The 14,396-nt window shown below is 32.9% G+C and overlaps 1 long non-coding RNA gene across 1 annotated transcript in view; it reads left to right on the forward strand.

Moving 5' to 3' along the window:
- The first annotated feature begins 4,218 nt into the window (after positions 1–4,218).
- The window catches only part of LOC105739814, a 42,592-nt gene continuing 32,414 nt past the window's right edge, over positions 4,219–14,396 (forward strand). The window contains exon 1 of the long non-coding RNA XR_001115796.2: positions 4,219–4,308. This is a non-coding gene — a long non-coding RNA (uncharacterized LOC105739814). The remainder of the gene's footprint in view (positions 4,309–14,396) is intronic.

The following is a 14,396-nucleotide window of genomic DNA, read 5'->3' on the forward strand; positions in this document are numbered from 1 at the left end:
TATTGTTTGGCAACCGCATTGGACAGGAAATGGAGAGCATATTAATCCCTACGTCAGGGTATCTTTCCTGATATTAGAATCATTGAAGGCCTCACTCAGAGAGGAAAGATGTCCAAGTGGTTCTGTAAGTGCCAATTGCATGTGCGAAATAAAAGTTATCAATGTTCTTTCAGCACGTCTCCGTTCTGTTCCCTGAGGTAGTAACTGGGATAGTAAATGTTAATAGCCTAGTCTTTTTCTTTCTACACATTTTCCAAAATAATAAAATATGTGCGTGTATGTATGTATATGATAAATATTATGTATTTATAATACTCTTTTTTATATTTATAATACTTTTTGTTTACTTTAACAAAAAGAATACTATAAAGATTATGCTGCAATTTGCAATTTTTAAGAAACCTTTTATAAGAACAATTTTAGAGCTATTGCAAAGAAAGTACAGAGAGTTCCCAAACATCTCACACCTAGTTTCCCCTATTAACATCTTACAGTAGTATGGTACATTTGTCACACTAATGAATCATAATTGATATATTAATATTAACTAAAGTCCACACTTTATTCAAATGTCTTCAGTTTTTCTCCAACGTCTCTTTTCTGTTGCATGACCCCGTCAAGCATAAATACAAGACATTTAGTACTCACACTTCCTCCATCTCCTATTGCCTGTGAAAGTTTCAGATTTTCTTTCTTTTCAATGACATTGCCAGTTTTGAGCATTACTTGTCAAGCATTTTGTAGAATGTCCCTTGAATGAGGTTGTATTATTCGTTTCTCATGATTACAGATTGCTGGTATGCTAGGGAAGTGTTACAGAGCAGGGTGTGTAAGATCAAACAACCTGAGCTTGAATTCCGGGTCTGCTAATACATAATTATTCAAGCATTAATAAGTTACTTAACCTCTCTTGCCTCAATTTCTATAATGGGGATGACAATATTTCATATATGGTAAGTTTAGTTTGGGGATTAAATGACTTAGTGTTATATAAGAGTTTGCTAAATAAATAAATGATACTTAAATATAAAAATGAAGAACTTGACATTACTTGAGAGTTGTTCAAGATATGAGTTTTTGCCTGTAGATATTACAATAAAATAAAATGTTAAAAACCAGAATATATGAAAATATCAGGAAATACAATAAAATATTAAGTAAAAAAGACTTCAAAACTGAATACCTGTATTACGTGTGTGTGTTTTGTACGTTATACAATTATTTCAAGAAAGGGAGTTCTGTAAATCATAAGCTTATAGTTGAATAAACATACATATTATATAAATATAAATATGACAGAAAATAAAAATAATTGTAGGTACATTCTGTCAAAGATGAAAATAAAATAGATGTAGATCTCTCATACAGTATTGGTGGGAAGATGAAGTAGTTTACTTGTTCTGGAAAATAGTTTGCCAGTTTCTTAAGAAACCAAATCTACACTTACATACATCCAGGACCACACTAAGAAGCATTTATCCCAGGAACATGAAAACTTATATTCACACAAAAATCTGTACATGAATGCTCATAGCAGCTTTATTTGTAATACTCCAAACGGAAAATAACCAAAATGTCCTTCACTGGGTGAATGATGAAATCAACTATAGTATATTCATAACATGAAATACAGCTCAGCAACAAGAAGGGGTAAACTATGCATACATATAATGATTTAAATGTATGCCAAAGGCCTTCTACTTGTCGGGTGCAGTGTCTCACACATGTAATCCCAGCACATTTGGAGGCCAAGATGCGAAGATCTCTTAAGCCCAGGAGTTCGAAACCAGCCTCAGCAACACAGTGAGACCCCACATGTACAAAAAAATTTTTTTTTAAATACCTGGGTGTGGAGACAGGGCCTATAGTCCCAGCTATTCAAGAGGCTGAAGTGGGAGAATCCCTTGAGCCCAATAGTTCTAAGTGGCAGTGCACTAAGGTCATGCCACTACACTCCATCCTGAGCAACAAAGAGATCCCATCTCTAAAAAAGTAATTGTTTAAAGAGGCATTGTATTGAATAGCGAAAGGTGGGACCAATCTTAAAGGGTTACGTACTATATACTTCCATTTTTTTTTTATAGCCTTCGAAAAATGACATTATAAAGATGGAGAAAGATTAGTGGTTGCCAAGCTTTAGGCATGAGTGGGGAGAGGGAGGGGCATGAGACTGTAAAGGAGCAGCATGCAGATCTGTGTGATGATTGAACTGTTCTACATCTTCGCAGTGGCAGTAGTTACACATATTTACACATGTGAGAAGGTGGCATAGATCATTACACACACAAGTTAGTGTATGAAAAACGAGTAAAATCTGAATGAAGTTTATGGATTTTTACCAGTGTTCATTTCCTTATTTGATATGGTACTGTAGCTGTTTAAAGTGTTACTTTTAGGTACATTAGACTTCTTTATTATTTTTGCAACTTCCTTTGAATGTAAAATTACTTATTACTTCAAAACAAAAAGCTTTAGAAGATGTAAAAAATAGACAAGGTAATATACACGTAGTTATATAAGCATTTCAATCAGATTATGAATGCTTTTGTATTTTTACAATTGACATGTAACTATTTTATATGAAAAAATATACATCTCTGTATATATATATGTGTGTATGCAATATATATATATTTAGATACTATAGATACACAAATAACATATATGTACTGACACATGTGTGTATGTGTGTATGTCATTGTCCCTTTACTTATTATAAACTCTTTCCAGAGTTCAAGTAACCTTTTAAATCATTTTTGAGTCCCTGCCCATTTATTAGCATGGTTCCTGATCCATAGAAAATTCTGTTGCCATTGAAAAATATCTATATTTGATGAATTCTTGAGACTGAAAGAATAAATTTAGAACCAAATGATAAAAGCTTCTGATAAACAGGTAAATATTATAAGATGTTTCCAAAAATACGATCTTTAGTGAGGAATGGACAACCTAAAGAGTTTGTATAAAGTCCCGAATGCAAGTGTCCCGGGAATTTATGGCAGGCAAACTGAATGGGAGTTTGGACCCAAAGAGCTAAGATGTCTTCCAACCCAGTGATTCTTAGGAAACAAAGAGCTTTGAACTCAGACCAAATGCACTATTTTCAAAGCTCTATTTCTCATGAATCATGAACTAGTCAGAACTATTTTAAGCTAGTTTCCATTGAATTTAGCTAATATGCATTCAGTGCCTATGATGTGCTCATCAATACCCTAAACACCATAGAGGAATACAAGAAACAAAGACAAAAGACTGTCCTCAAGTTGATTGGAGAAATAAAGACATAGTAAATGTGTAATAATATGTAATATTGTAAGAATAGAATCTCAATGAGCAGTAAAAAATAAAAATCTCAATGAGCATAAAAAATAAAACTGCCCACTCCCAGAGTGATACCTCAAAACCATTATTGTTCCTAAGCTGAGTCATTGCAGGGTCAGCATTTCCAATACTCATCCAATGAGTACTCACTCCACAGAAATTTTAAGATGTTCAACATGTTGACAAGTGGAAATTTTCAGATAATTTAACAAACTGGGTGTTGCGTATTTTATATTCTATTCATATATTACTTTTTTCTTATGTAATCCAAAACTAAAATAAGATAAATGTGTTTTAGTCTTATTTTATATTTTCCAAACAAGCACATATTAATTTTTCTTTTTTCTAACATATAGTTGCAAAACCCTCTCTTATTTTCTCATACAGACTGAAATATGATTTAAAATAGATAAATGTAAATAATGTCGCATGAAATTCTAATTCGTATCTGTGAATATGACAAAATAATAATTGTTGAGCAATGTTTCTGATTTTTTATATAGTAAAACTGGCATTTATTAAAAAGTTGCCCAAGGTATGTTTAATTTGACAGGTTTTTATATTTCATATTTATTTTTCTGAATTCTGATCAAAAATGAGAAGTGGTATACCATCAATTATCAAGTAAAAATTTAAAGTTTATATATGTACATTTGAGCATTTGTTTTGAACTTGTAATTAAGTAGATACATTTGACTACACAAAATTTTGGAATGCATTTTCATACAAATAAGTTGACGTACTTCAGTTGCATTTCCATACCATGATTCATTATGTTGTTTTCTGTGAAATTTACTCTAATCTCCCAACTACAGTATTTATAAGCAGTGTGTCAGCCTCTCACCAGCAGTGAGTGTCGCTAAGGCAGCGCTTTTGTTGTCATGGCAGTGATGGATCATCAATGTTCGGTAGCTTCGGTAGCAGACCTGTAATTTGCAAATTGAATGACAGGCAGCATTGAAAATGCACTGCAGTGGCCTTTTCTAGGTAAGTTGGAAGCTTGTGGTATGAGAGTCCTCTCTCTTTAAGTCATGTTTTATTTTAGTCTTCACACCAGTTTGACATTTAGATTCAGAGAGTATAAATGAGATATTTAGGTTTTGAACTTAAAATAAATTCTTTGTGTAATAGAGCAGTAAATATTTTACTCTTTCAAAGGATGCTAAAACTCATTTAATCAGGTTACAGTTTTGCGCTCATCTTTCCCCAGTGCAAGACTTGGTCTCTTCCAGTTGAAATCTGTATCATTATCTTTCTCTGTTTGATATATATAAAGGATTGAAGAAAAGAAGAAAAAGAAAAAAAAAACAGCATCTCTTAAGATGTAGCATCTATTTTTGTCATTACCGTTCTTTTTCATAGGCAAAGTCAATTTTTCTCTAGCCTGGAATTCAGCTTTCCTCTATTCTGTGACTATTCAGTTGTCAAGATACAGCATTCAAGGTACAATGTCCTTATGAGTCTTCTACTGACCAAATAGCCAAACTAAATCTCTCTTCTCTAAATTTCTACAATATTTCTAATATTAAACTATAGGTTAATAAAGTGCGGGATCCATAACTGTTTTGCCCAGTGGGGAAATTCCATAGTAAATATATAACTACCATTCATTAAATGTATGTTGTATCATTAATTAAATAAAATCCAAATTACCATTATTATTACATTATCAAACTACTGGTTGAACTTAATCATGCATATTTAGCTATTTAATTTTCTCATGTATGTGCCTTCTTCAAATAGATGGTGAGTCACCACGAGTGAGGAGAACTTTTCTATACATACATGCATTATGTATAGCAAATTAAATATCCTATATTTAATATATTTCCTAGAGTCTCCACAGTGCTACACATACATAGCAGAATAGATACTACATAGCTGATGCATGGTAAATATTTAATAATAAAAATAGTTGCATACACTGTTATAAAACATTAACAAACAAAAGAAATCATGTAATAAAAGAAAACATTAATTCTAAACTGCTACATTAATTTGCATTGGCAAAACATGATATACCCCCAAGCAGCTTCTCTGATTTGACAGATTTGTCCCTGATTTGAGTGGAACATTTCTGTAAAGTAGGACGTGTGAGTCCTATTTTAAATTGCTTTGTCATAGACCCTGGAGCAGTCATAATTTTTAGTTACTCTAGTTTCTCCAGCTCTAAATGCAAGTAGCAATTCCTGTCATCTCTACAACTTATAGCCATGCAATGATCTTAATATACTGAATCTTGTTAGCTAAGACCTTAGGTGTTGCCAGAAGTCATTCAGCATTTACAGGACAACAGCTTTGTGTCATTTTCTGTTAGGGTCCTTGACTGAGAAGTTAGCATAAACTAACCTACCACTCATTTACTCATTCAGCTAACAAATATCGAGTACCATTGCTTGACCTGCTGTGGAAACAAATGACTCTAATATAATTCTAGTAGGTAATATATTGTAGGTACATAAAACATGCAATAAATGCACAGAGGAAGGAGCTACACAATTCTTTTGGGGGAAATTACTGGGGATACTGTAACCATGGTGTATTCCCATTTCAGAAAAGCATTATAACTGTATTCGTGATGGGTTGGTTGTAATCTTGTGGAATGTAAATTGGATAATAACAGAGAAAGGGAAATTGAGACCTGGTTTAACACCCTCATGTAAAGAAGTAGCCAGTGGCAATCTCTAGCAGGTTACTACAGGGATCTATGCTTGTCTCTGGTTTATTATTTTTTATTTTTTAATTAGTGAGAAAAAAGTGTGCTTATTAGATTTGTAGGTGACACAAACCTAGGGAATATTACAAATATTGTTGGGACAGAATAAACACTAAACATCCCCCTAAAAGCCTAAAACAATAGGCTAAAATAAACAAAATGAAATTTAACAGAGATAAATATGATGCCCTGCAGTGCCAAAAAAGGAAAAAAAAAAAAAGAAAAAACAAAACCTCAACTCAAATAAATATAGGATTGAAAATATCTGACTGAAATATTTGCAGCTAAATCACTATGGGTGAGTTAGATGAAGAAAAGCTTAATTTGGCTCTAAGCTTTGATATGTCCCTGAAAATATTACAGACACGTTATTATCTGTATAGATGGCTATATAATGCCCTGGACAAGGGATAGAGTATTTATTCTCTATCCTATATTTGCGTATTGTGTATCTATCAAATTTACATTTGGTAAGCTACATTCTAAAAACATCTCTGACAAATTATAGGAAGGCACTAAAGAAAGATGAGAAGGATGAAGAAGTAATTTAGAAATCACGGTGCCTCAGGTGAAGTTGATGGTTGGGGATATGTTTCAAAACTGTGTCAAATAGAATACAATGAAAGGACCTGGGTATTTCTAACAGGAAGAAGAGAGGATTAAAGTAGAACATGACAACTTCAAATATTTGAAAAGCTATTATTTTGCAGAGGTGATTTGTTAAGTACCATTACAAAAGACAGGATGGACAGAAGATGGAAAGAGAATTGGTTAAGATGTTTACTCAGTATAAAATGTCTGAAAGATAGATTTTTATCTGTTTTATTCACTGCAGTCCCTTGGCTTTTACAACAAATCTTAGCAGGTTTAAAGAACACAACAAATATTTTTGAATACATTAATGAATGAATGGGTAGTAAAGTATAAAGTCTAATCTGTTGAAATACAGAATAAAGTTTCTCAACAGGTAGCAGATGAGATGCCTGCTAAGCATAACTAGTGTCAGAAAAAGGCAATTGAAATGATTCTACTCTACAAAAAGAAATAAAATTCCATAGAAAGATTTGAAAATTGTTTGTATAAACTTGTCTTAAAACCAGTATTTTCAAAGTAGAAATTCTATATGATAGTCAACAAATTTTAAATTGTAGAAAATATGAGTTAACTTAGAGTGCATCAAGTTTTGACAGATTTTGGGTGTGTATGCAATTTTTTAACAAAGTTTTATAATAGCATAACATGATATTTTTCAATTCCTGTTTGACAATATTATTATAAAGAAAATCGTTCTTGAGACAGTAGTACACTCCATCAATTACTACAGGTTCCTCTTTTATTTCTTTGATATTCAAGTTGTTCTCTTTGGAAATGTTCAGTATGTCATAAATATTTTATGATTTTGCTTCAAAATTGATTGGCTTAAATAGCCAGATGCTCATTGTAAAGATTTTGCATGCAATTCAAACATTTTTCATCATTTTTTTTGTATAAAATCCTACCTCTTTTGAAATATTTGAATTTAATTTTGCATCAATTTCCACTGTATTCCACAGTATGATCTATGCATATACCATTTGACAACAAGAAACTTAGTTTGATACAGAGGTTACATTATGCTGAAAACGTTTGTTTGGTTGCATAAAATTTTATACGTGTAAATGATGTAAAAAGTGATTAGTTATATATAATATGCAAATATTATATGCAATATATATTATTTGCATACATATGCAATTATATATTGTTTGCTATATATATGCAAATAATGTATTTTATGGTGCTATGATCAATTTTACTTCCCTGCACAACTTTAGATTGAAGGAACACAAAAAATATTTGCAAAGGGAGAATGTGATTCCCTCTCTTAAGATTAAAGCTAGTTAATCATTCATCAGGAGGAAATATTTGTATTCAGTGAGATTTTTAACTTAATTATATATAATATCTTTCAAATTTTAAGTTTGACCTTAAAATATACACATACATGCCATCCTTAAGGCAGTCTTACCTCTTGATCCTAGTATAGTTTGTTGTATGACACGAACATCTATTAATTTACAGTTATCCAGTTACTTCCATTATGTTAGAGTTAATCTACCATGTTTAAATAGTTTTATATTCTGAATCTGATACAGAACTTACTAGCTACACCTATCAAATTTATGCCATTAAAATTCTGGGCAAGTAAGACTAAAGACAAAATTTATTAAACCCATTTGGAAATGTTCCTGCTAACTTATATCAATCTACATTTAAAACCAGTAAGTTTTACAATGACTTCTTGATACATCTCTGCATTCTTCTTGAAAACCATGAAGAGAGATTTTGGTATACAACTTAATCCACTTGTGATGCACTGTTTAACTTAGGATTTTTTAAAGGGTGAATTGGCTTCTCCTCTGTGTAAATATATGCCACTTGCTAATGGTCAATGTTTTTATTTCTAAGATGTACTAATCATCTATTGAACCGTCTATGCTAGAAACTAGTTTCTTACATGGAGAAACATTTGCTAGTCTTTCATTTTTCACTGATTGTCTTGTTCTTCCTGGTTTCACAAATGTTGTCAACATTGGTTTTGTAGCACTTTTGCAAATTCTCCCAACTCCTTCTACATACTTCAACTGGGCTCAATAATTTGAATTTATACAGAGAAGCTAAATTACCCTTGCTATATCTTCATTTATATTATGTTTCTATTCTCTTTGAACAATCTTCTCTATGCTCTCCACATCATTTTTTGATGGATAAAAGTGAAATATAAATTAGATGCTTTGATTTAGCTCATGAATTCCAGTTGAGTTATCTATCACAAGTGAAGAATCATGTGTTTACATACAATATATGATATGTTAGCATATGTGTTAGGATATGTGCTAATATATCCAGAAAAAAATACTTTAAAAATTTTTCTTTACTGTTTTACAGAAGCTAAACAGCTCTGGACCAGTAACTGCTTTTTTCTCTCGTTTTAAATACTAAGTTTTTGGCTTCTTAAAGTCAAAATCCAAATCTATATACATTGTATCATCTGGCATGTAGACTACACTTGGTTATGTCAGTTGAAGAAAAAATGAAAAATGAATTAATTAATGTTACAGGGTAATTTGTTAAAAATAAAAGCTAATAAGTATAATCAGTTAGTAATCTTTATCCCAGTTTAAAATTAGGACTGGTAAAGCAGTTGCCATTCTCCTTTGTTATAAACACTTTGGCTGCTTAATGGGATGAATACTAATCGGCAATTATCTCAAAGAACTGGAAATTACAAGTAGCTAGGAGAAAAATATTGAACTATTTCCAGAGTTTTTATTCATCTCCCATTTGGATAGTTTTTTTTGTGGTTGTTTGTTTTTTTATTTTAATTTTTGTATTTGGGAGATGATTACTCTAGAATGAAGGCCTGAGGACCAGAGGAGAGAAGGTGACTTGACTCTTTCAACTGGAAGGAAATTTCTAATGAGGTCCTGCAGTCTTTGTTTCCTTTCCATAGGATACGATTAGAATGCTGATGCCTTTTGCCATTATTTTCATACAGGGATAATAATAATAGAATTAGCTATTATTTGTGGAACACCTATGTTTTGGACATCATGACTATCTTTAACAGCTACTATATATATACAAAAAGGTTAATATTTTCTTCATTTTATAAATTAAAAAAAGAAATATTAGAGAAATTAAGTAACATGAAACCATCTTCCAATTATGAAATGCCGGAATCAGTATTTTTATCAGGTCAGGTTTCAAAACCTGTTTTTTCTGCTATAGCACATTGTCCTTCTAAGCCTCCAGTGCTAAGATTTAAATAAAAATTGAACTACCCCTGCGTAAATTTTGGAAGCAAAGGGCAGTTCTCCCCTTACACCATGACTTTCCACATATTTTCTAGGACTGACTAAGAACTGAATTGAATTGATCGCCTCTATCAGGAAACTTGCTGCTACTGTATATGAATTCGCTGTATGTTAGGACGAATATGTTTATTTTTGTGGAGTATCAAGACATTCCCATTTGAAAAAGACATACCTTTAAACATTTTATTTATTACTGTTGGCAGTCAGACCTGTAGCCAACTGCCTGTGCTGTCTTTTTGTTTCATTTATAATATGACGGAAAGGACAATGGGGCGCCTGGGCAGGCTCCCACATTTCAGGCTTCTGTTCTGTGCACAGCTTTTCTATTGCCATTTTGGAAAAAGAAAGGGACCTATGAAAATAGTTGTGACAGCAGATGTGATTTTCCTGTGGTGCCAGCATTTTTTTTCCTTCATAGAGTTAAGTAATATCCGAAGTAGGTACTAAAAATACAAAGAGTATTGTGCCAATATAGAATGCACCATTCCTAAAATTCCTTCACTTCTATTGCAAAAGGAGCTTTTTAGAATTAAAATTAAAAAACAAAACACATTTGATTAGAAAACAATGTTTGCATCTATAGCAAAGTGAGTGAAAATTTCATTCCAAAAGAGAGAATGCTGTAGAGCACAGCAGTTCCCCCATTATATGTGGTTTTACTTTTCCTGATTTCATTTACCCATGATCAACCAGAGTCTGAAAATATTACAAACAATAAGATATTTTGAGAGGGACCACATTCATATTTTTATTACAGTTATTGTTATAAATGTTCTATTTTATTATAAGTTATTGTTGTTAATCTGTTAATGTGCCTAATTTATAAATTAAACTTAACCATAGGTAGCTATGTAGAGAAAAATCATAGTATTTACAGGTTTTGGTACTATTTGTGGTTTGGTATTAGCTTGGGGGTCTTGGGACATATCCTTTGTAGATATGGAAACTATTGTAATCATCTATGACTTCATTCTCAGTGTATCTTTTTCTCGTTGGCCACAAGGAAAATTTCTACCAGGTTGCTTTTGGTTTCTTTCAATTCAGCAATCATTTATTGGACATATTATATAAAGGTCACTGTGCTGAAAGTGGTGACGATTGAGACTCAGATGGTAATACACCCTCCTCTCAAAGAAGGACACAGTTTATGTTGTAAAATAGAACTTGAATATCCATATTATACGGCAGTATGTACAATGCATTATAATACAAGTTCATCTCTCAAGGAGCACCTTGGATAGAGAATTGAGAGAACTCTATTTGTAAAATGTATTCTTTGAAGTGTAGGTGAAATTTAACCAGCATAAGAATATAGAGCTGGGAAAAGTTACAAATACATTTATATATAGGGGTTAGGGGTGAGAAAACTAGTTGAATACTTTGGCAGCTAAGAAAAAATGTGAGAGAGGAGTGAACAGAAGATGAAGTTGGAAGAATGAGTTGGTACTACTGCAGACAAGTTTGAATGTCAGGCTGAATTGTTTCTTATTTAATAATAATAGATATTAAATATTTCGGAACAGGTTACATAATTATGCTGTATTTGATGAAATACCAATAATAACTAACCCAGCAGTCAAGCAATCCAATTAAGAAGGTGAGCCTTTAGGTCATTTTACCTCTGTTCATATGTTCACTCTCCTACCTGGTAGCTGTGTAATCTGGGGAAATTGCTATTTCTTTTCATTTCCTTTTATGTGTTTTATAAAATTAAGAGGATAATAATTATATACCTATCTCACGGTACTGTTGTGAGAACCAAATGTGATAATATATGAAAAGAATTAACACAGGATTAGACACAGACAAAGTACTCCAAAAAAGTTGGCTGCAATTGCTACCTTCTATGTAATGCTTTACTAGGGTTTCTAAGTATATTTAAGTAATGTGAATGGGAGCTATTTAGGAAGGAGTTGAGGCATGGGAGGAGTTAACTGAAAAGGTCTAAGGTAACTCAAAAGGAAGACATACACAATGAAATCATATCAGAGGGTTTATGGCCAAGGTAGCTGAGGCTGCCCTGAAAGACCACCCAGTTCAGTAGATGTGATGCAGTCAAGGCTGAATCCAATGCCTCTTAGAATGCACGGAAGATCAGTTAGTGGGATGTGTGTTGAGTGCAAGATAGTGAGTTCATTTTCACTATCAGTGACAAATTTACAATGTCCACGTTACACTGTAGTTTCTGGTTTCAAAGTTTTCATACAACAAAATGTTTTATATAAGCTGTCTTAGAAAAATAATTTCCAATTTGAATTTCATCTATCTCTCTTCATGTAGTACTGTCACTATTTTATTTGGAAGTAATAATAAACGACTAAGATGTGTTAGATTGTATGGCAGAGAATAAAATGGAAAGAAAGAATAGATACCCTTTAAACTGGAAAATGTGAATTAAAAGCAATAATTAATAGAAAAACAAAAGGAAAGGACAGAAATAGTAATTTTAAATTGGCAATAGTATTTGGTACTATTGATTTTGAACATTTGTGCATTGCTTTGAAAATTTTGATATCAAATTATGTAATTTATTGAATATGATCCTTACCAAAATACTATGAGATAGGCCATATACATTTCAGGGACAGAAGGTATCCAATAAACTACAGTCTTGATCCCTGCCAATATTTGGAAAAAAGTGAGAGATGGACACAGAAATCAGACAGATTTCATTCATTCATTCAACAAATATTTATTTAGCTCCTACTCATACTTGACATTCTTGAAGACACAGGTCATAAGCCAGTGAATAAAACAAAAATCTCTACGTAATGAAACTTATAGCCAAAAGATGGGAGAATAATGTCACATGTGACAGACATGGATATGTACCATTCAAAACCTACTTTAAGACAAAACAAGCAGAGTGCAGTGGCTCACGCCTATGATCTCAACACTTTGGGAGGCCGAGGCTGGCAGATCACTTGAGGCTAGGAGTTTGAGACCAGCCTGGCCAACATGGCAAAACTCCATCTCTACTAAAAATACAGAAATTAGCCAGGCGTGGTGGCACAGACCTGTAATCCCAGCTACTGGGGAGGCTGAGGTAGGAGAATCACTTGAACCCAGGAAGAGGAGGTTGCCGTGAGCTGAGATCATGCCACTGCACTCCAGCCTGGGTGAATGAGTGAGACTCTGTCTCAGAAAAACAAACAAACAAAAAAAGGAACATTCTGCATACACATTGCCCAGCTATTAGAACTATGGTTATATGGCAATACCTGGCTTTAACTTATTCAGGTGTGGGTATGCTTCAGCTTTGAAACCAAGTTCACACTCTGCAGAGCAGACCTCGGTCATTGCCTAAGAAAAGACCTAGCCATTTCTGCCCAATGTATGACTTCTCTAATGGACTCACTTTGGGTTTTCAGAGACTGTCTCTTCAATATACTGATTTCCTTTCTTTGAGAATATACCTAGGAGTAGGATTGCTGGATCATGTAGTAGTTCTATTTTTAGTTTTTTGAGGAGCCTCCAAACTCTTCTTCAGAGTGGTCGTACTAATTTGCATTCCCACCAACAGTGTTCAAGGATTCCCTTTTCTCCACAGCCTCTCCAGCATTTGTCATTGCATGTCTCTTGGATAAAAGCAATTTTAACTAGGGTGAGATGATATCTCATAGTTCTGATTTGCACTTTGATGGTTAATATTGTTGAGTACCTTTTCATATACCTGTTTTCCATTTGTATGTCTTTTGATAAATATCTATTAAGATATTTTGCCCATTTTTAAATCGGATTATTAAATTTTTTTTTCTTGTAGAGTTGTTTGAGCTCCTTATATATTCTGGTTATTATTCCCTTGTCAGATAGATAGTTTGCAAATATTTTCTCCCATTTTGTGGGTTGTCTTTTCTCTCTGTTGATTGTTTCCATTGCTGTGCAGAAGCTTCTTAATTTGATGTGATCCCATTTGCCCACTTTTGCTTTGATTGCCTGTGTTTGTGGGGTATTATTCAAGAACTCTTTGCCCACTCCAATGTCCTGGAGAGCTTCTCCAATGCTTTCTTTTAGTAGTTGCATAGTTTGGGATCTTAGATTTAAGTTGTGAGTTCATTTTTACTTGATTTTTGTATGTGGTGAGAGATAGAAGTCTAGCTTCATTCTTCTACATATGGATATCTTGTTTTCTCAACACCGTTATTGAAGAGACTGTCCTTTCTCCAATGTATGTTCTTGGCACTTTTGTTGAAAATGAATTCACTGTGCATGTATAGATTTATTCTACTCCATTGGTCTATGTTTCTGTTTTTATGCCAGTAACATGCTGCTTTGGTTACTGTAGCTCTGTACTATTATTTGAAGTCAAGTAATGTGATTCCTCTGGTTTTGTTCTTTTTGCTCAGGATAGCTTTGGCTCCTCTGAGTCTTTTATGGTTCTATATAAATTTTAAGATTATTTTCCTATTTTTGTGAAGAATGTCATTGGTATTTCAATAGCAATTGCACTGAATCTGTAGATTGCTTTAGGTAATATGGACACTTCAACAATATTGATCCAA

This window comes from Nomascus leucogenys, chromosome 5, assembly GCF_006542625.1.
Source record: "Nomascus leucogenys isolate Asia chromosome 5, Asia_NLE_v1, whole genome shotgun sequence".
NCBI classification, from domain to species: domain Eukaryota; kingdom Metazoa; phylum Chordata; class Mammalia; order Primates; family Hylobatidae; genus Nomascus; species Nomascus leucogenys.